Below are 22345 nucleotides of genomic sequence, written 5' to 3'. Positions count from 1 at the left end.
GTAATAAGGGCAAATTTATCCCAGGAGAGGAATCATACTATCATTAACCTCTTTACACAGTCCATTCAAGATGTCTTATTGCTCTGAATGAAAGTACCACCAATGTGGGGAGTTGGTGCTGACTTTCTTTAATCCACCTTGAGAGGTACTATCATAGGGGATGGATTCAAGGCCTGAGGCAACTTGGAGTGTTGGGGGCAAAGTTCTGATGACATTTTTTTGCAAGAGCAGCAAGTGTTTTCCTGTTCCAATTTCCCATGAAAAACATCTACACAAAAACATTTACAACATGACTTGGACCCTAGTAAAGTTGTGTGTGTTAGGTCCGCTTAAGCAGCACATTTGAGTGTTCAGACATAACTTATAAGGGACCACTATGAATCAGAGAAAGCAATCAGAGAAGGTGGTCATTTGTTTTGGACACATAATCTGAGCCGATATGTGTTATTATACTGAATCTGACACTAGTCTTTACACCAAGCCTAATGTTATCCTGCGGCTTAAAGCAGTTTATTTTCCCATTTCCCCTCCAGCTTTTCATCACATACATGTTGCTGGTGGCAACTAAATCTGCAACCATGATCATGTATTGTCAGATTGTACTTGATGCATAATAACTTTAGTCATGTCATAAACGCGCAAAACTTGCAAAAGCTCATCATATCAACATGCAGTGTAATTGCAACGTGTGTGTTACATCTCATATTGGATGTCACGTTAAAAGTCACTCCACTAATAGCAGGGCACTGGTGGTCTCAGCCGTGTTTACTTGCTTTCATTTGTGCATTTCCCTTTCTTGGTGCATTGCTGTCATCATCTGCTGATCAGATAGCATTAAACTGGTGGTGGGATGTCTCGAAGCCCAATCTATTATACTGGACTAAAACAGGACTGACATTTAATACCAAGCCCTCACCTGCCACACGGCAAACATATCTTCACATCTGCGCAGAGTTAAACATTGCAAAGGTTAAATCATTATACATTTGGCAGCAGCTTTTCCGAAGTTGATGGTGTCTGGAGCATCTTCTGACAGCAGCAGCAGCCTGCTCTAAAAGGCAGCTTGTTTGGTGGATCTTTAAGTGCTGCAGCACATGGAAGCATGAGGTGTGTTGGTGAATACTGATGAATCTCTGCGGCTTTATGTCCACATTTGTTGTTACTTAATGTTTAACGGCTGACATGAATAAGGTGCTTTGCTAATAACTGTCTTGCTTTGCTCTGTGGTGAAATGTTTCACACAATATAGAATGAGTGTATTTTTATTCAAACTATTTGCAACTGTTCAAAGGCACTAAAATAAAGGAGAGGGGTAGACAAACAGAGCTGTGCTATGGATTTGAGTCTATCTAATCTAAATGAAGAGCATTCATTTCTGTCTCGTCTTTACAGTCGTAGTGATGATGTCATGCTGGTTTAACAAGCTGCTGAAATTGTCTGCTATGAAATGCAGCATGTGATGGTCAGACAATCATACTTGTGCATATTAACAGCTGCCTGAGGCCACTTCGAGGTTGTTACCTCTGTGGCACCAACACTGCCAAAGTTATTCTAAACAAAAAATATTAAATCACATCTAGAGTTTTTCTTGATGAGAGAACAATAAAATGCTAAATGTGAATGAAAATTAACCAAAGTTATATAAAATGTAGAAAAAATATAAATGACATGTTTCCATTTCCATTTCCAGCTGAGGTCTGACTGATCTCTTCTGTAGTTCAAGGTGAAGCTGGTCTATCTACCCATTTTCTATTTCCTGTATATATGTTGTTGGGGGTCACAGGCTGCTGAAGAATCAGTGTATCATTATTTCATTCATTTTAATTATAAGCAATCCAGATGTGTATTTAATAACTTGGTTCTCCCCAGCTGGATAATGGCATCCAGGCTCAGGTCTTTGCATTCACACCTGGAATAACAACCGTTTTCAGGAAATGATTCATTCAGAAAGAGGCAGCCTAATTTTGAAAGGACATACATGTAAGAAGTGGTGGTGCTGTCGTAGACACTGCAACTGCTTTGCTGGGTACAGATTCATTCTCCAGAGATTAATCTGCACCTATGCTGGTGTGCATTCAAATGTATAATGATGATGGAAATATTAATAAAGATTTGCTGTCTCAGCCATCACATCCCAGTGCTGACCTCCTCTTTTGACCCTTTTGTTCAAACCTTGCATTACTCTTGATTTTACTTCCCTGGATTTGGCTGCAGCTCAAATCTCTATGTGGCCATGGACGTCAAGCTACTATGTGATTCATTGTTACTCAGGCTAAGAATATTTTATTTTATTCCAGTTATTATTCTGCCAGTTTTTACACACTCTTTACCTCTGCCACACTAATATTGATATGAGGTTTATCCCCATTTGACTTGGAAATGCCATTTTTCCCACATTCTGACTGAAATCACCTGAATAAATTGTCAGCTATGTGAGCTCTCATTGCCACAGATCCTCCCTGTATACTAGTGATGTCATTGTGAAGGTATGAATGAACCTCCGAGCTATTCAGTATCTTATTTATGCAGGATCTATTTGAAAGCTGGAAATGGCTCCTTGACAGGAAGCAGAAAATTATACTGTAATGCAAGCAAATTTCAAGCCTTTTAAAAGTGTGGATGTGCTTCACAAGGTATGACATCTTCTAAAGCTTGGCCAATGTGAGGGCTCTCCCTTGGTTTTCAAAGGGTTTAACTGCTCTCTGCCTACATATGCAGAGGTTTTGTATTATCTACATTCTGCACCATCTGTTTTTCAACCAAACACAGATGACCGACACTTTATGGTGTTTCTGATTGAACCTCACTTGCAAGATGCAGCACACACCTACAGCTTCTGGCAAGTGCAGACACTGCAGGAGGTTATTTTAATGTGAACCCAAATGACAGGTCTACAGGCGAAAAGATGACAGGAAACATCCATTTCAACTGCGAAGTTAAGGATGGCCATGATTTTCGCCTGCCTACCTTTTGGTTTGAGATTAAGTCACCTCTATTTCATTTTGCTTTTTGGCAGAACATACACATTTACAAGTTGTTTTTAAAGATCTGTTGCCTAAAAACTTTTTTCCATTGAAGCTGTACTTGATGTGAGACTAATGTGAGCTGCTAGGCCCAGCTCTCCTCCTCTCCTCTCTGTTAGGGCTTTACTCTTCCACCACACTGTGCACAGAACTTCAGGTTTATCAGATACCATCAAATTACAATAAATAAGAATCATAATAACTAATTACTAATCAAGCAGAAAATGTTGTGTTCCCTAATCAGTGAGCACTTGGAGCTGATTTTTCAAGGGCATCTTCATTTGTGTGGTAATATATTTTTGAAGTCCAAACAGATCATTATTATCTCTTCCAAACTGTTGCTGATATCATGTACTGCCCTGATTCTTTTTCATGAACCCAGTGAATCTAATGAAGAAACTGGCGGTCAAGACTAATGCATTAATAATTTTCAGAACTTCTTTTGTCCTTTGTTTGTCTTCGCTTTAAGGGCTTTGAAAAATACATCAGCCATGTTCAAACATTTGTAACCTCTTTTATTTTCTTAGTTTTCTTTTGTGTAAAAACATACTAAAAATCACAGCACCACCCCACTAGTTCCGATGTGTAGCTGACACCTGGGTAAAGATCAAGATCCAGGAGGTACAGGCTTTCACAGACTACATCAAGTTTACCAGGGAGGACACCAGAGACAAGGGACTGGCCTTCCTGGACTGTGCAGTTAATGTTGGGAATTGTGACAACCTAGAAATGGAAATCTACAGGAAATCCACACGCATGGACCAGTTCCCAACACCAACTGTAAGACAACCTTGGAGCCATCAGGACCCTGTATCACAGGCAGAAAACATCCCCACATCCTCTGAAGCCAAAAAGAAGGAGGATAGACATGTGAGGACAGCTCTCAGGACCTGTGGTTATGCTAAGTGGGCCTTAAACGAGATGACATCCAGATCCAACAGAAGGACGTCGAACAGAGCAGAGACTTGGAGTCAAAAGGAAATCCAGGTGATTACTACAAAGCTGGAATGTCAAAGAAGGTTCAAGGTATATTCAGAAAACAGCCCATACCTGTGTACTTGAAACCCACCAACAAACTGAGACAGACACTAGTCCACCAAAAAGACCAAGCACCTAAACACAAGAAGAGCAACGTAGTTTAGCCAGTGCAGTAAAGAGTTCTCAGAGCTCTACATTGGAGAAACCAAACAGCCTCCACACAAGAGGATGGCCCAGCACACCTCAGGACCAGAATCAGCAGTGTACCTACACCTGAAAGACAAAGGACACTAGTTTGAGGACGACAATTTCCACATTTTGAAGAGAAGAGAGACGGTATGAGAGAAGAATATGTGAAACCATTCATGTCCACATGGAGAATCCTTCTCTCAACAGAGGAGGAGGCCTCAGGCACAACCTGTCTCCCATTTTTCATGCTGCCCTTTTATCCATGCCCAGGAAGATCAAGACCACTTCACACATCCACCATCTTAGAGTTTAGGGCGTTAGGGTCATAATCGCTACATCTTGATGACTCCGCCCTGCCACCTCCCATCCTAACAAGCCTATTGAGGCCAGGGTGGAACGAAGGCTATTCTGGAGGATATAACTGGTTCCCTAACCCTTTCAGACTGAAGAAGCTGCTTGGATAAGTAACGAAATGTTTCTAACCAAGAAGAAAGAAGTCCAGTTGACATAATTACATTTTTAGGTCATAAAAATCACGAGTCATAACGATTTATTTAACAAAAAGGGAAATAACTTTTAGTAGCTTATAGATCCACCTTTAGGCGCATCAACTGAAATGATCGTGTCTTCTGCTTTTATAGAGGTCTTCAGACCTGCGGATGATCAGTTAATAAAAGTCTGATGATTAGTAGCTGTTGGGTGCATCTTGCTCTCTTTAATCCTGATCCTAATTTTTGTTGAATAAATAATGCAACAGTAAAAAAAGTTCAATGTTGTATTTGCCCAATAAAGAGAGAGAGATTTTTTATTACTGTATGTTTTTACTCAAAATAACAGAATTTAAAAAAAGTTACTAAATCAAAACGGTAGCTGGAGAGTCATTTCAATTTCAATTTACATGTTGTCACCTCACCTCACTTATTCTAAGGATGGTTGAGTATCAAATGTAAAGACAGATTTTTGTGCATCGCCACTGTTCTATGCCAAAGTTGTGCTTGCCTCAGTCTGGAGCTGCTCACCTGCCTTGACCTTCTACGTTGTTACTAATAGCTTCACTCTTTTTCTCTTATAGAGCACATTCCTGCCAGTCCCCATTGTCTTGTCCCTATTTGTCTTTAATAGGAGCTTATTTTGTCACATGAGTGACTTCTTTAGCGGATATGAATCATTCCCATATGTCCAGTACATGATGTGCCCATACAGTCAGCTGTGAGCTGATAAGGAGAGCGCTAGCAGGGTGCTGGCCCCATTTCTCTGGGAGCGTGACGTCCCCAGTGGCAGGAGGTTTGGCTTCTGGCTTGACTGCAGCCTGGCCTAGGTTCTGAGGGGATGTGACCCACTGAGCCTGGCAGAGCCCGGGGCCCCAGCAATCTGCTGCTCTCCTGGATACTTCGGGGCAGAGCTGTGGAGCTACGCCTTGTATATCACAGCATCAGAGGGTTTTTATGCCAAGAAAAAAATCTGATAAACAAAGTCGTACAATAATGAGTCCAAAAGGGAAAAAAAAAACTTTATCAGTCGGTGCTTTTCATGGCTATACTACCAGTTAATTTGACATTTTTGAGTGGTTTCAACAGCTGCCTTTGAGAAACAAAATGCAGAGTATAGAAGGGTTTGGAAAAACAGCAGATTAGAAGCTTGAACCTTATTGAAAGGCGGAACCCGAACAGTATAACTGGGAGTTGTAAAACCAAAGCTCAAATAAAGGAGGCAAAAAAACAAACTGTATGTAAGATATGTAGGAATTTAAGCTTTATTGTTAATTATATCCAGGACACTACAGTCACATTGGTAATAATGACTAAAATATACTACATTACAGAGCTACTGTACTGACCTACTTTATGAATAGTCTACGCAGAATCAACGAAAGACCCCTGAAAGAATAATGTCATGTTTCTACTTAATTTCATTGTTAATATCTCGAGTAGTAAAGATGGAGCACATGACAGCAATCCAGAATCCAGAGCCATCTTAACTCACAGTTGCAGTAGAAGTCATAATATCAAACTTATTTAAGTTATCATTTATTTTTTAAAGCTTTTCTACATTTTATCCCCATATTACCTATTATACACCTATTATATATGTATATGTATTACATTTGTATGTATATCTATGTATAATATGTATTACCTATTGTATTACCTATTATACACCTATTGTGTATGTATATATATATATATATATATATATATATGTTATATATATTTCCAAAATAATACCCCACTATTACCCTGCTATTACTGAGCTCCCAACGTGCTCCCACAATTCGTTAGGGACTCATCTGCTGTTTGTAGTTTGAAGAAAACATTTAAGTTGAAATGGTCCCGGCTATATGTCAAGGTGTCTCTGGGCAATACACTGAACCCCCAACAGCCCATTCCCATCCCCAGCTTTGCAGAAAAAACAATGATCCGCTGTGGTGACCCTGAACTCACAGGATGAACTGATGATCATTTTCACTATGAGCAACACTATTCACTGTTAATATACGTAAACATGATTAGTGCAGCTTTAAAGCTTTAGGATATTAGTGTCGGTTTCAGGCCTTGATGTTGCCAGGATCAATCAGACAGATATATGAGTGTGAGTTTAAATAATTTATGTAGTTAGTTGATAGTTTGCGATGCATATTTGCAAAATTTGCAGCCTAAGTTTGGTGTCCTGAACTCAAACACCTGAAACACCGAAAATATGGCAAAAAATCCCATGAACATTTAGACAGTACTGTATGTCCTAGAACAGTACAGCTGTTAACACACAAAACCTTTCCAGCAGTCCCAGTACCTCTAACACACACACATTCACACACAAACACACTTTTAAATACTTTATTTGACTCTGCCAATGACATTTACAGGACTCAAATATGTACGGACTCCTCATATATTCTTCAACACTTCAGAGTAAAGAACACCCAGCCTGCCCTGCACAGTGATGCAGGCTGCTGGAACAAAATTTCACCTGCTGTCTTCTCTTTCCTTTAAGAGAAGCTGTAACCCACCAACAGTCATTTTGTGAACTTTCCTAATGCTGTTTCTCATCTATATTCGTATCATGGCTTGTTGATATCTGCAACCAGGTAATTATCAGTTTCACAAAAAGCTCCATCCAGCTCCAGGTCTCAAGCAACATATGTTTCCTATAAATTAGCTATTTTTATTTGGCCTTTGTCCTGAAAAATGGTAACCGAATGATTGCGTCGATCATCCCTGCGTTTTCTCATCCTTTGTCACAGTTGTCTCTGCCATCTCTCTCTGCTCAAGTTTGATTCCAAGAATTTCAAAACTTTTACTTACAAAACACTCATTAACTTTGATCCCATTCGATGAGCCGCTCACTCCACAGTCTTGAACTGACACTGACCTGGACTGAGGTTGGAGGCATCCTCATTTGTATGGTAATATATTTTTGAAGTCCAAACAGATTGGCACTACACCAAAGGATTCATTTACACTGCAGGTCATTATGATCTAAGCAAATTGCTGCTGATATCATCCTTTTTGGATGGGTGTTAACATGTACACCACTAAACCTTGTTCATGTACCCAATAAATCTATCCAGACATTCATAACCAATTAATGATACATTTTGAAAATTTCTTTGGCAGTGTGGCTTTCGCTTGGAGGGCTGTGAGAAATATAATCATTCTACGAACCAGAAAGCAGCTGAAAATTACTTGCATTTTACCAATTATCTCAGAATTAGAAGATTTAGTATCGGAAGACGACGGTGATGACAGAACAGTTGTTAGAAATATTAGCATCAGTATAATGTCTGTGTAGGAATCACATGGCAGCCAAGTCACAGACTGATTTGTTAATACAAACCTGAGGATACTTGAAATAGCCTTAAACGGTAACTTGGGTCTTTTTCTAAAGACAGTGAACCAGCAATTTAATAATTGACAATGATAACAAATGAAACCAGCTGTTATTTTGCATCTCCTGTGGAGTTATGGAAAGTCACATCAGTTTGGACTCACGATTATTAATGATGAAAAAGGCCAGTGGAGTGAGACTAAACATGAGAAGAGAAACTTTAATATTGTTCAGATCATCTTTCCCATGATTGTGGGCAATATGATGAAGTCACAAAATGACTGTAGTTTATCAATTAAGTGGTTTTCAGACATTCGCTGCAACCCTGAACTTGTCATTACCAAGATGAGCTGCATGTGAGAACGCAAACGTCTGAATAACTTGGACCAGAGATCCCTACTACAAGTTCAGTCAAACAAAAGCTGGAAGATACCATCTTAGATTAGGTTGCAGTGGGGGACGACAAAGTAAATTCGATTTCTTTCTGATTCTGACTGACCCAACACTCCCAGGTGATCGACAGTGGCTGGGGTAGTTAGAAAACAAGCGAGACAGAGAGTCTAAGGACCAGGACACATTTAAAATAACACGGCGCTTTGGTGTTGGAGGTGGTTTTGTCGAATTCATCCTTTAAAGGTTGCAGTGCAGTCTAAACTAACAACTCTCTGCTCCTAACAATGATTAGAAGCGATCATGTGTGTCTGATGTGATGAAAATAAATCCAGTGTGGGATGCAGTATGGAAACGGCAGAGAGACAGTCAGCTAATGATTTAATGTGCAGCCTTGTAAACCTCTGGCAAGACTAATTTGTTGCAATTAGGAACTGGTTTTCCCATTAAACCTGAGATAAAGAGTAGTAAATAATGATCCGGCCTTTGTCCTTTCTGTGCCCTTTAGTCCTGTCCCCACTTTAATTAGCTCTGTGATACTCCGAGTTTTACCTTCAGTGCTCCTGTGCCTCCCCATCTCTCTCAGTCTCCCTGTCCTTTTAGTTTGATTTAGTTTTTAACAAGGACCTCTCGGGAGTCTCAACTGACGACAGTATACTGTTATGGCCCGTCAGCTGGGTCAGCCAGCTGCACATGGTTTGGAGCTGTTGAACTTTTCTGTTTTTGCAGCTACTGGGGAATTCGAGGTGGTAGATTATCGGTACAGAAAACTGAGTGACCAGACACCTGCACAAAGTAATGCATTGCACCTGTCTTGTCAACAAATGCTACCTTTCACTGACAGCTGTTAAGTGCCTTTCGCTCAGTGAGTCAGAGGCCCAACTTTTGTTGTGCGTAGAGGTTAGGATTATGGTACACTCCCATTCATTCAACCATTATCTTACACTGTTCAGCTTCATGAAGCTGTCTTTAAGCGAGTTATCAGTCTGTTTCAACACTAACACAAAACCCCCTTTCAGACACGTCCTCTAATCCTGAGATATCTAGATATTATCCAGATGTCGCAGTCAGTCCGCCCACACATTATGCAGATTAAGATACAAAGACTGGATCATATCCAATTGAGCACCTGTGAATAGATCAGGTAATTATCCGGAGAATTCACCACGAATATTCTGTATAAATACAAAGACAGTGAAAAACCCTCCTCTCTACAAAGCTGATAGCAACAGTGGCTAAGTCGAAAAACATTATGATTTCTGAACTTCTGTCAGTAAATTGTGAAGTAAGTTCCACATGTGTGAAAATCCGCTCAATTAGCGAGCACAGGGGGGCACAGCATGATAGGAGATTACACATTTGTGAAACAGTTTTTTTTGTTTAGAGCACATTGAAGAAAAAAATTCATCTGACTACGATATGAATTAAACGATAGAAACATCATCATCGATCCCTGTTGTGTTGTCTGTAGCGATGTAATAATTGATTTTGGAGTATATTAGCTGATGTCAGCGTTAAAATATAAAGTTTTACTGTCATAATGTTGAAAAACACTTTATATTGGATACTACTTAAACTGACACTTCAGCATTACTCACAGCAGTACATGTGCAAACACACAAAAAAGCCTTGAAGGTACATAAGTCTCAGGGAATCTCCTTATTGGGGTAATCCTGAGTCTCTAGAACTGTCCTAAAGCATAGATCCAGAGTTTACCACACAGCTGCATGTTTATCTGACAGTTTCTGTCTGGGCTACATCTTAGATTAGAGGGGCTTCACTGACATTCAACGGCTTTTGCAATATGCTTGTTGCATATTCAGGATGGCAGCTCACAGTGACTGTTTCTTTTTTTTTTTTTTCTTAGGATTTTATGGGCTCGCTGCTAAAACTGGTGCAAGCAAGCATAACGGCAAAGATGAGCACACACGGAGCCGAGGCATCAAGTGAGTATAAGCAAAGAGCAGCAATTTGTGAGAAGGCAAATCATTTCTTTTTTCATGTTTGCATGGGCAGGAGTAAACCACACACATTTACTGAGCACAGAATCCATTTCTCAAAAATTAATTATTCTTGATTCTGATATCATTGTCTCTTCTAAATAAAGTTAGTGTGTATACAAAGGAATTTCCTTATGGAGCACAATAAGAATAAGCAATAAGCATATAAGAAAAAATAAACAATAAGAATATATAGAGGCTTCCAAGCAACTTTGTTTCATCAGAAAACTACTAGAAATTCCTCTCTTTCACTCAGTTATTTATGGTGAAAAAATGTTTGTTTTGTTTGATTGTTGAAAGAACGTGATATAAAGAAAGCAAATATAAAGCAATGTGCACATGAAACATAATACATAATAACATAATGAAGAGTATAAATAAGATAAATAGCAAGTGACACAGTTTCTATTTTGTAGTGAAATAAACAGACAGATAGTAGCAGGGCAGTTGGGTATGTTGCAGCACACTAAGCTACAGCTTGATGATTCAGGTAGAAGGTTGGAGGTGAAGCACATCTTGCTGCCTGAGAGGATTTGATCAGCTGGAAGCAAAGGGTTTGAATAAGACAGAAGAAGTTGTTGAAGCAGCTTTAAAAAATGCAGCATTAGAGCAGTCAGACATATGCTTACCTTGTTTGTGTGCAGGTGTGGGGGTGTTAGCCACTTTCAATCCCTGAAGGATTTGAGGTTTCTGCTCTAAATGTATTCAGCAAGCGTGTGTGTGTGTGTGTGTGTGTGTGTGTGTGTGTGTGTTGGGGGGGTAGATTGCTGGCTTTGAAGGCTTTAAGGTGGAAATTCTTTCCTGTGAGGATATTGCCACTGAAACAGCCGTATCTCTGTATCTGTATTTGGTTTTCTCTTTGTGCTGACGGAAAATATAATTTTGCAGCAGTTTCACAAACTGGATAACACACAATGACCAGTGCAGCTTATGCAGAAGTCAGTGCTGCTGCACTCTGCACACCTATGTTATAAGGTCATACTTTAACACCTGAGATAACATGGGATTTAGATTCAGATGGGACATCTAGATATATACACTATGTTAACACCAGGGGCTGGTGGTATATTAGTGATGTCAGGCAGAAAAGTGTGTTTCAGATCATTTGTTTTTCCACAACGTGGTGAACTTCACCCCATTATTACATCTAAAGACTCATTTACCCGAGGATTCTGTTTCCCGAGTCTTTGTACCAGCCTGTTGCCAATTAACCTCATTAGCTGCAAGTTGTTTTTTTCTAAGCATTACAACTTAACCAGTTGTTGATGTCTCTGTTCCAACTTTTTTAAATGTGTTGCTGCATCTAAAAGTACAAAAAAAAAAAAAAAAAGTTTCAACAATTCATGGGTTGTGTTTGTACTCTTACTGTATTACCTCCCAACATTTTTGGAAATAGGTTTGCATGTTGCATTAGGACACAATCCATCTACTGGTTACAATTCAGTCAAAAATTAACCGTTGTTTGAAATTTTGCTGCATTGTATGTTATTTGAGGAGACAGGCTCAGCAGTGGTAGTAGTTCCAAAAGTCCAAGCAGTGGTGCTAATAGCATAGTAATACGTAAAGTGCTAGTTGCTATATCAGGTTGACAGAAAGCAGTGTTCTTTCACTATGCTATTTATTTCACCTCATCCTTATCTTGCTCCCACTGATATTTGTCACGGTGATGTCTCAGTTGTAGTAAATTGTGCCTGGTGTTTAGCCCATTAGTCAAGGCTGATAGAAGAATGTCCAGTGCTTGGAATTCTGGTACAGCCCAAAACGCCAGTGTATGTATATATGTATTTGTGTGTGTGTGTGTGTGTGTGTGTGCATACAGTGGTCAGTCATGTCATTAAGATGATCTGCGCATGAATTCTACTTTTACCATGTGATCATTTGAACAGTTTGAAACTGGCAGAATGGCGATAATTCGACTCTCTGCTTATATTGAAGTTATAGTTATATATATAGTTATATGGAGTCGTAAGTGGCGGCAGTGGCTCAGTTGGTAGAGTGGCCGCCTACCACCCCTGGGCAAGACACTGAACCCCCAACAGCCCCTTCCCCAGCCGCTCAGCACCGGCCCCAAGCCCGAGTGTGTGTGTGTGTTTGTTTTGTTTTTTGTTTTTGTCTTTGTTTTCCTTGTCGTTTACACGTCACGCTACACATTACAGCTCACAGGGCTGTTTCCCGCCTGTATGGCAGCAAACATCATAGCAGCTTTACTGTCATCATTAAATTCTCAGCATCCAGCCCATCCCCCCCCTGGGGGGAGCCGTGGGCAGCCACAGGAGCTTGACAAAAGCTGGGACTTCATTGTTTCGATTTTTGAATCCCAATTTGATGCTCTGCCCGTTGAGCTACCAGGCTGCTAATGAATACATGAGCACAGAATGCAGGCACAGTTTAATACAAATACATTTGTATGAAAATCATACAAACACATAATGGAGTTAAAAACAAGCACAGAAATCTCACCAAACCCAGGGTGCAACTAAGTGACACACACACACCTGAGGACAATCTGCATCTGTGTTTCCCTCACTGCTTCTATAACGTGCTACAGTTAATATAGCCACGATTTCCAGTAGCTCTGAAACTGAGAGCAGCTCTTGACAGACAGTATTACTGGTTGGAGTGTGCTGCTTAATGGCATGTGGGCAAACAGCCTTTGCATTGGCAGGTTTAGAGAGAGGCCACTGAGCAGAGCATCACACTAGGAGTGTCCTCTCTACCGCGCACCCGGAGAAGCTCTCTGTGTTCGAAACACGGCATGCATTAATATAAATGTGTTCCCGCTATTATAACACTTACTGTGTAACACCTGAAGTCGCTCACAGAAGCAGCTGCTGAGCTGGTTATTAGTGACAGACTCACTGGATGAGTAAGGTTTACAAGTCAAGGTTTACAAGAAGCAAAGGAAGAAAGAAACACTGTAAAAACTGAGATTGTCATGAAGTAATATTTAACAAACTATCTCAGTAAATTAGACACTAAAAAGGGTGCAGCACGTTGAAACTAACACAAGGCTTAAATTATCTCATTTGAATAAATCCTGTGCAGTTCCAATTATATTAAGTAGATTTTAGTTACGAAAACCAAAAGACATAAAACGTAATCAGTTTCACTCGATAGACACAGTTCTAATCGACGTCCACTTCTGCCTGACTCACAACACATGGACGTTAGATGAGCTTCTTGGTTTTGGCCACACTGGATCTTGAAAGTATAAAATACCTCGACTACAAGCTGTGATTATTGATAGAAATTGGCTTGTGACAATGCAAAATGACATGTTGCCACAGTTGAGTTGAAAAACTAAAGACTTGATCTAGTAACTATAAGTCGTGTAAAGATGTTTATTTAGCAAATCTTCATCTTTATCTTTACTCACATTAATAGTAAACACAAATTAATTATTAACTCAGATCACTAAAACCGAAAAATTTTAGTTGTTTTACTTTACTATTTGATACATTGTACTTGAATATGTATTACTCACATCAAAATCTACTCAATTGCATCACGTGTCCATTTCTTGCCATGTTTTGTGTGTTTGTGTGTGTGTAGACGACCGTGCACTGAAATTAGCTTTACACTCTACAAGCGAAATTATGTTTCTGTGTGGATTTACAGAAACGACTACGTAGACCTATGCAGAGAAGAGCGTTATGGGTAATAACAAGACGCAGAGGCTCGTGGAGACCCTGACATGCACACACCCGCTAAATCTAAAAAAATTAAAAGTGGAAACAGAACATAGAAAATGGAAACACAGCTTTCCCTTGTTGCTCCCTTCCTCTGCATTCAACAATCACATTTAGTTATTGGTTACGTGTGTTATGTTACGTTCGTACGTTCGCTTTATACGTTCATGTTCCTGCATGAACTGTGGATTATAACGGCACCTATATGAACAGCAGTACTCAGTGACTGTTAGACAAAAAGAATGTCAATGAACAACTACGTTAATTTGCTGAATGAATTCAAATGAGTTGACTATGAAACTGTGCGTTATTTAGTGAGCAGCTGAGCATGTCCGAGGGAGGGCTGAGCCGTGTCAGATCACAGCAGTATCGAGGCTGGCGATCGATGAGAGCAGGAGGAAGACATCCTTCATCAGGTGCTGTTGGGAGTGTTTATTGAGCGGCTCATACAGGAGGACATTAATTTGACAGGTGTCTACCTCCTGGCCACACTTCTTTGTCCTTATACCTGTCTGCTCTCTGCCAGCTGCCTTGTTAGTCCCACCGCCGCTGACGGAGCGCAGGACGTGACATGAGCAACACCTGGGCAGTGGCCATATTTGTTCTCCCCTCTGTCGTTGCCTTGCTCTTTTTGTTAACAGAAAACATGACAGTTGAATACAAAGATGTTCTTCTTTATATCCATAATTGGGTCCAGTACTGCACAAGGGAAACTATGTCCTCCATTATCTTTTGCTTGCAAAGTACGATTGCTGTAGCCAGATGATGAGGTGCAGCAGCAACCTCAACCTGTCAGTTATTATCCCAAGATCTCACTGGGATCTTAAGTATTTGTGTGCTTTCTTTTATAAAAGTACATCATGTCTCATATGCACAAACAATATGTAATATTCAACATTTGAATTGCCTGCCAAAAATAAATGTTGTTTTTTAATGTTGTGTACGTGTGGAGGTTAAAGATTAGTAAATGTGTGGCACGTTTGGTTAGGTTAAGGGAAACAAGGGCTTTATGTACTTTATGAGTCCAATAATGTTCATCTGCAACCTTCATCTGTTACATTCATCTGCATGGTTCCAAATGTCAACATATGTTTTTAAGTCAGGTATGTGGACAAGTGGACAGAGTCAGCTGATTAATTGATGGGAGAGCTGTGAAACAGCCATCACACCAATGCTTTTTTCACTATTTATTATCATTATTAATATTATTATTCTTATTAGTGGTGACTTCACTCAATCACCTTTTTGTCTTTTTTTTCTTTGTCTTCAGTCAACTTTCAGCTGTCATGAACAAATTATAAGAATACGCAGGTCAACTCGTTCTCTTGTACGAAATGTCACTTACATAGTGACTACAGTTTTGATGTGCGTGGCCAAAAGTCAAGTCAGTTTCATTGGGGACCATTAGAACAGAGGTCCACAAACTCTCCTCTGAATCTCAGACGGGGGCTGTTTTTAAATCACCATGTAACCTTCATTTTATTGAATCTCTTCACATAAAAGGTATCACCATGTTTGTTGAAGATGCTCATAGCCCTACATTTTTACTATATGATACATTTACTTTCTGCGTTATTGCCCATTTTTTGAGGCAAAGTTTCAGGACGTTTGCCCGTTTAAGCATTAAAGCCTGTTCTTCACTGACAGAGACGCATGAGAAGATTCTTTCTCACTGTGAATTCTTTTTTTACAATAAGTCTTTTCAAAATAAAGGTCCAGTGGGTGAACCCCTCACAGGAAGGGATTAAAGCTCTTTCATACTTCCACATGCCTGTGACCATATCACAGACTTTACTTACAGAGGGATGACGGGACAGCTCTTCAAAAACGAACCTAAAGGAAGTTGATTGAACCCCTGATGATTGGGTGTAGTAGTTATAAACCCCACCCGTTCAGTGTTAGTATATGACATGAGTCACATTTAAAATTAAAAGTAAAAGTCGGGTCAACATTTTCTTCAGATGTTATGACATTGCTTGGTGTATAATTGCCGATTTTTCTGACAGAGAACTTTCTAATGTCTTAGTATGACTGACAGCTTTCAATATTTAAAGCTGCTTTACAGCTAATGTAAATTAATTACACCACCACTATGGGCCAACCTGGCCTGGTCCCTAACACATGTTTTTTAGTGGTAGGGGCAACTGGAGAACCCAGAGGATGCAACACAAACACAGGGAAAACATGCAAACTCCACACAGAAAGGATGTTCTTCCAACGTGCTGCCAGCCTCCTGCTGCATTGAGCTGTCCTCATTGTAGCTCTCAATGACCTGCATCTTTCTAGTGTTTACAGTAAGTTGGTCTTTTTTCTCTGCTAACTTATATCAGCTAGCATGCTAAGTTTAGCAAGCTCCGCTAACCTTATCCTGGTAGGGATCCCTTTAAACACTACGTTAGTTTTTTAGTGAACTCCGTTTGAAATTGGCCAGAAAGACTTTAACCTAATACATGCTTTCATCTAAATGTCAGAATAATCAGCCATGAAACACACCGCAACTGTACCTGCACAGATCTTTCAACCAATCAGACATTTGTCATAAAGACATTAACGAGCTCAAATTAAATCATTAGTTTAGCAGCTTTGATAAAGAGCAAATTGTTTCCCTTGTTTCCCAGAGCCCCCAACTCCTGTAGATGTATGAAGTTGTTTAAAAATCAGTCTGTAAAGGTCTAGTAATGTAATAAATACCATATAGTTTGCACAATGTTCACAAGGTTAAATCTGTTAAATGGGTCTTTTTTACTCTTCTTTTTCTTTAATTCGGAAAAAGAAATTGTCCTTTGATTTAGTTTTTCAATGAGAAATTCTCAAAGCAGTGTGTTTTAGCTTTTCACAGTGTAGTGCAACGATCCGATGGTTAAAAACACAGATAAGATCAGAGCACTTTATTACTAAACACACACACGAAAGAGCTAATGAGTGAGGATCTCAATCTATGTGATCAAGCAGGTGAAGCATGCTTGCCTAGCTGAAGTGAAGTGGATTAGCATTGCTCAGCAGCAATCTCATCGTCTCTCTCATGCTGGGGTGGAGCTGCAAGGCAGGAAAGATGAGAAAAGCAGTCAAGTCGTGAAGCAGCAACACAGCCTCTGGACTAATGTTAGCCCAAATTGACTCCCACACAGTTGGAAAATAGGCTCTTCCTAACGTAAAGCCTCTAAAAAGCCAACTGTCTCCTGGAAGCTTCTCCTTTCGCCACAGAAAAACACTGGAGCTCTATCAGAGTGACCATCAGGTTCTTGGTCCCTGACTAAGGCCCTTCTCTCTCGATCGCTCGGTTTGGCTGGCCAGCCGCTCTAGGAAGAGTCCTGGTGGTTCCAATCCTCTTCCACTTACGGATGATGGAGGCCACTGTGCTCATTAGGACCTTCAATGCTGGAGAAATTATTTAGTAGTCTTCCCCAGATCTGTGTCTCCATACAAAGGTCTACAGAAGTCCAGAATTTTGGACTTCTTGCTTGGTTTGCACTCTGACATGCACTGTTAACTGTGGGACCTTATAAAAAAAAGTGTATGGTTTACTGAATCATGTCCAATCAACTGAAGTTCTCACAGGTGGACTCCAAGCAAGTTGTAGAAACATCTCCAGGATGATCAGTATCAGGATGCACCAGGGCTCAATTTTGAGTCTCATGGCAAAGGCCATGAATACTTCTACTAATACTACTACTTTCACATTGTTATTATAGGTTATTGTTTGTAGACGTTTGAGGAAAAGAATGAATTTGATCCCTTTTGGGATATGGCTGTAACATAACAAAATGTGGAAGAAGTGCCGGTAAAACTTTCTGGATGTGATGTATATGAAAAATAATTGCTACTGGATTGCATTTTCTTCTGCGGATCACATGTTTAGTGCAGTTTATTTGCATAGGAACATACCTGCAGTCTGACCGTAAAGTCTTGTTGTAGGATGAAGCACTTCACTGAACATCCACAAGTAAATAAAAATGTTGCCTGAGCCTGAGACGTGTGCTTCTCCAGCGACATGTTAGTGCAAATCCTAGATGTAAAAGTGGAGATGTAGAAATGGGAAGTAAACCTTTGATTGCTGCAGCAGCTTCAAAAAGTTGATAATCGCATCACCTAAAGCAGAGATCAGATCCATCAACTCATCTCAGGTGCCTGCATCCTCTTAAGTCCATGCTCTCACTGAAAGTTCATCAAACTCATCCTCATTCTTTCTACTTTTCACTTTGATTGATTTGGTTGAGCGTCTCACCTTGACAACGAAAACGTCTGCTCGACATATAGCTCCACATATCACATGGCTATGTTAAATGTATAGAGTATCTTAACCACACAGAGCCAACAGGTCCTACAGAAAAATAGAATCATGTGTTTATTTGATAAGATACAGTTCATCTGCTATCTATTAACCAATAACTTCAAAATTTCAATGAACTGTCCGCTATAAAACATAGCTGTGTTCTGTTCATTTGGCCTCCATAATATAAGAGCTTCCTGTAGCTAATAAACATATGTCCAACACATGTTTAAACCCTCACAAATTAATTCTTATTGAATCCACTTAGTTGACTGACATGCTGCAGCTCCAGTTGCCTGTGGTGCTGCTTCCTCTGACATAATCCCGCCAACATAAAAATCAATGACATTCACAAACAATGCAATCAATTGGACAAGCTGTGGACAAGCTCATTTACCTCGCAGACCGTCCATATTATAGTGAGCCAAACAATAATCATCAACTCCTGTGCCACAAAACACGTCTTAAAAACTGACCTTCATTCTTTTTTCATCTTTAACACACAGTTACGTTGCCTTCTGTCAAAATGACATTATACAGTATCAACTGACCGTCTGAATATATACTGAATAACACTTTATTTTGTTGTGTTTAAATGAAGTTAATTAGTATTAAATACCAGCTGTGGTTCATTTATCTCACACATAGACATAATGCTGTTGGTGTCGTCAGACTAGTTGATGCAGTTTACTTTTTATTAAGCCATAATGGTTTTGTGAAAACACAAAAAGCTGTCAGCTTGGCCTAAATCTATAACACCCACAAAATAATAATATCATTTTTCATCCTTAAAATACTGTTGTGTATAATGAAACCAAAAATTATACTTAAACCAAACTCTGGACCTCTGGAACACTTATCTACCCTATGGAAAATACACCACTTCACATAGTACTGCACCATTTCTTCATGTGTAAATTCTTTGCATCGATACCATATCTGAAAAAAAAATATATATATATATATATATGGGGGTTGTGCATTTTAAATTTAAATGTTTTATTTTCAGTTTATTTAAAACAAATACGTTTTTGTGTTGACTTTTGTTCGTATAAAGTCATAAAGTCAAGTTAGAGAATGTTTTTCTTTTTTTCCTTTTAACTAGCAAAATACAAATTTCATGGAACCCGACGACAGCAAACATAATGAAAATCATTTGTTTCAGTTTTTAATGTGTGAAAAACATCAAGATGTGTGGGGTTAGAGCTTTGCTGTCCTCAGCTAAAGCTTTCTTTAGCTTTCTCATCTGGATTAGTGGCTTCATTTTCGCAACTTTTACAGCTGTGAAACCATCAATCAGCCGATCACAGCATTATGAATCCGCAATCAACAGCAGTACAGAAACATCTCCTAGAAATAGAGCATTGCTGCTGCAGCTGCTCTTGTCATTAGATCTCATTTTGCTGGTGAATAAACACAGCTCCTCTCATGGTGGGGCAGAAAGCCGAGACAGGTGTGTGGAGATGTGGAGCCCACTGCGACTCTGCCTACCTGCAGCATCAGCTCTGACAAACACGTGGGCTGTTATCAACTCATTATTATGGCCCCCTGGGATGACAAATCCATGGACTATGTGGGTGTTATGAAGCACTAGAAAACATCATCAGCATAGATCATCAGGCATGTGGTGTTGGGGGGAGCTACTGATTGCCACTGATGAACACATTTGAATTCTTATTGATATTGGGAGAGCTTTTGACTGTCGGAGAAGAATTATATGGCTGCCCACTGTGTAAGTTATGTGGCAGGTTATGGGTTTAGATTCTGAGCATTAGCAACGGAGCACATCATCAGGCTGCTGCTTCCTCACTAACGTGTCAAGACTCCCCTCAGGCTTCTGGTCATCTGATTCAGTTTTTCCACTGTCCCCCACATGTGCTGACAAGTTGTTTTTTCTGAATATTAATACTCTCAACTGACACACATGGAGCAAAGATGATGCAGAGTATCAGCCTGTCTCGTGCTGAGGTGTGCATAATTACCTTTCGTGGGGGAAATCCGGAGGCTCGGTTGAAAGAAGCAGGGCTTTGTTTGGAAACCCGTGATTGAGCTGGTTGACCCGAATCCTCAGATGTCAGTGTTCTCTGAAAAGGTTGGATTTTTATTGCTTGTCTTTTATTTATTGCTTGGCTATTTGTTTTGATTTCCAAAAAATCCTCAAGTTTGAATAATGAAGCAAAAATAGTTCCCATGTGTCTGGAGAAGAAAGTGAAGGCCTGAGTAAATCAGTGGTTTGTTTTTAAGCAAATTAACTATATCAGAAGGGATGAAAAGACTGACGTACTGAATTGTGGAAACAATTTTTCATAATTTCGGCCTTCTGGATTTCTTGAGCTGGGCAGAAAGCATGGCTTTATGACACACTGGAGCCATACGCAACCTGGAAGAACACTGAATCATGGTAAATTTGATGTGGCTTTAACAAAACTATTCACCCCCTTTCAAGTAACTTACCTAAATCATCACTGGTGCAGCCAATGTATTTCTTAAATCACACTGTTATATGGACATCAGCTGAGAGCAGTGACTGTAAGATATCGTATGATACATTCACTGGCCACTTTGCCCCCTTTTGCACTCAGAACTGCCTTAATCCTTTGTGGCATAGATTCAACACGATGCTGGAAAAATAGCTTATAGATTGTGGTCCATATTGACATGAGAGCATCACACAGTGCTGCAGATCTGACAGCTGCATCACATTCCAAAGATGCTCTATAGGACTGAGATCTAGTGACTGTTGAATGACTTCAGCTTTGTGACATGGCACATTATCATGCTGGAAGTAGCCGTCAGAAGATGAGCACACTGTGGTCATAACGGGATAGACATGATCAGCAACAATACTCAGGTAGACTGTTGCACTTCAACGAAGCTCAATTGGTACAAAGAGAAAGTATCCTGTCCAGTCTAAACAGTTGATACAAGGCAGGATGGAGCCATACGTTCATGTCGTTTATGTCTGGCCATAACATCCGAATCTATCAATAAAAAATACAATGAATGTGGCACATGTGTAATTCTGCCTAAAGGAGGCCGTCCTCAAAACCCAAGTAACCTGTACTTACTGTCCAACAACTGGACCCTGGATCGTTTTGTAGACGTTTTGTAGGAGAATGACACGAAGAAAAAAAGAGAAAAAAGCTTATTATAAATCTCAGCTTTGCCATATGTATGTGGTATGTGGGATACTCACCTGGAAGATGGTTCTGTGCTGTAATGAGACTAAAGTGGATCTTTTTAGCCGTCAGACTAGATGCTAACCAAATGCTGCACGTCATCACAAACACAGCATCCCCACAGTGGCAACTTCATGCTGTGGAGATGCTCCTCTGCAGCAGGGCCTGGAAGACATGTAAAAGCTGAGGGTAAATGAAAGCAGCAACATGTAGAGAGATTTCAAATAGACCATAGCATGTTGTGATGAGGACTCCACCATCATAAGTCAGAATACACGACGTTATTTTGAAGAACTTGTATCAATCAACAGACTCGTCTCAATGAAATGTAAACAAGTTTTAGTTAGAAATCACTGTGTTGGATCCCTGGAGGAAGTTTTCAACAGGCTACACATTGTAGCCTATACAGACAATGATGCCTTCCTGGGAAAGATACTACTAATAGTTCAGCCAACTTTGCCATAAATATTATAGGATTATGCAAATTAAAAACTTATAATGGTGTTGATGGCCGCGCTGCAGAGAGAATTCATCTTTCATTCAATTCATCAGCAGCACAAGTGATCAGCAACAGCACAGAACGCACGGATGTATCATCATCACTGGCAACCTGGAAAATGGACGGGACTGTGTGTAATGTGATGGTGCTGCTCCAGTATTTGTGTGAGTTCTGTCGATACAGAATCTCATTAAAGAAAGACAGGCAGTAACTGTGTTTCTATGGATCCACTGATAATAACATTAAGAACCCAATCAGAATGAAAATGCATTGTGTTACATTATGATTGGAACAAAGTGTCCT

At 39.9% G+C, this 22345-nt stretch overlaps 1 protein-coding gene across 25 annotated transcripts in view; it reads left to right on the top strand.

Moving 5' to 3' along the window:
• ptprfa (protein tyrosine phosphatase receptor type Fa) overlaps positions 1 to 22345 on the top strand; it is a 316431-nt gene that overhangs the window by 32639 nt on the left and 261447 nt on the right. For 24 of the 25 annotated variants that reach the window (XR_010914989.1, XM_067512515.1, XM_067512505.1 and 21 more), the window contains exon 2: positions 10273 to 10351. The exons of the other annotated variant lie outside the window; for it this stretch is intronic. The gene's annotated coding sequence lies outside the window, so the exon portion shown is untranslated. The remainder of the gene's footprint in view (positions 1 to 10272; positions 10352 to 22345) is intronic. 25 annotated transcript variants of the gene reach the window in all.

Source organism: Channa argus, chromosome 8 (genome assembly GCF_033026475.1).
Source record: "Channa argus isolate prfri chromosome 8, Channa argus male v1.0, whole genome shotgun sequence".
Lineage (NCBI taxonomy): Eukaryota > Metazoa > Chordata > Actinopteri > Anabantiformes > Channidae > Channa > Channa argus.
The sequence above is the reverse complement of the archived record's forward strand: the minus strand, read 5'-3'. Positions and strand labels throughout refer to the sequence as shown.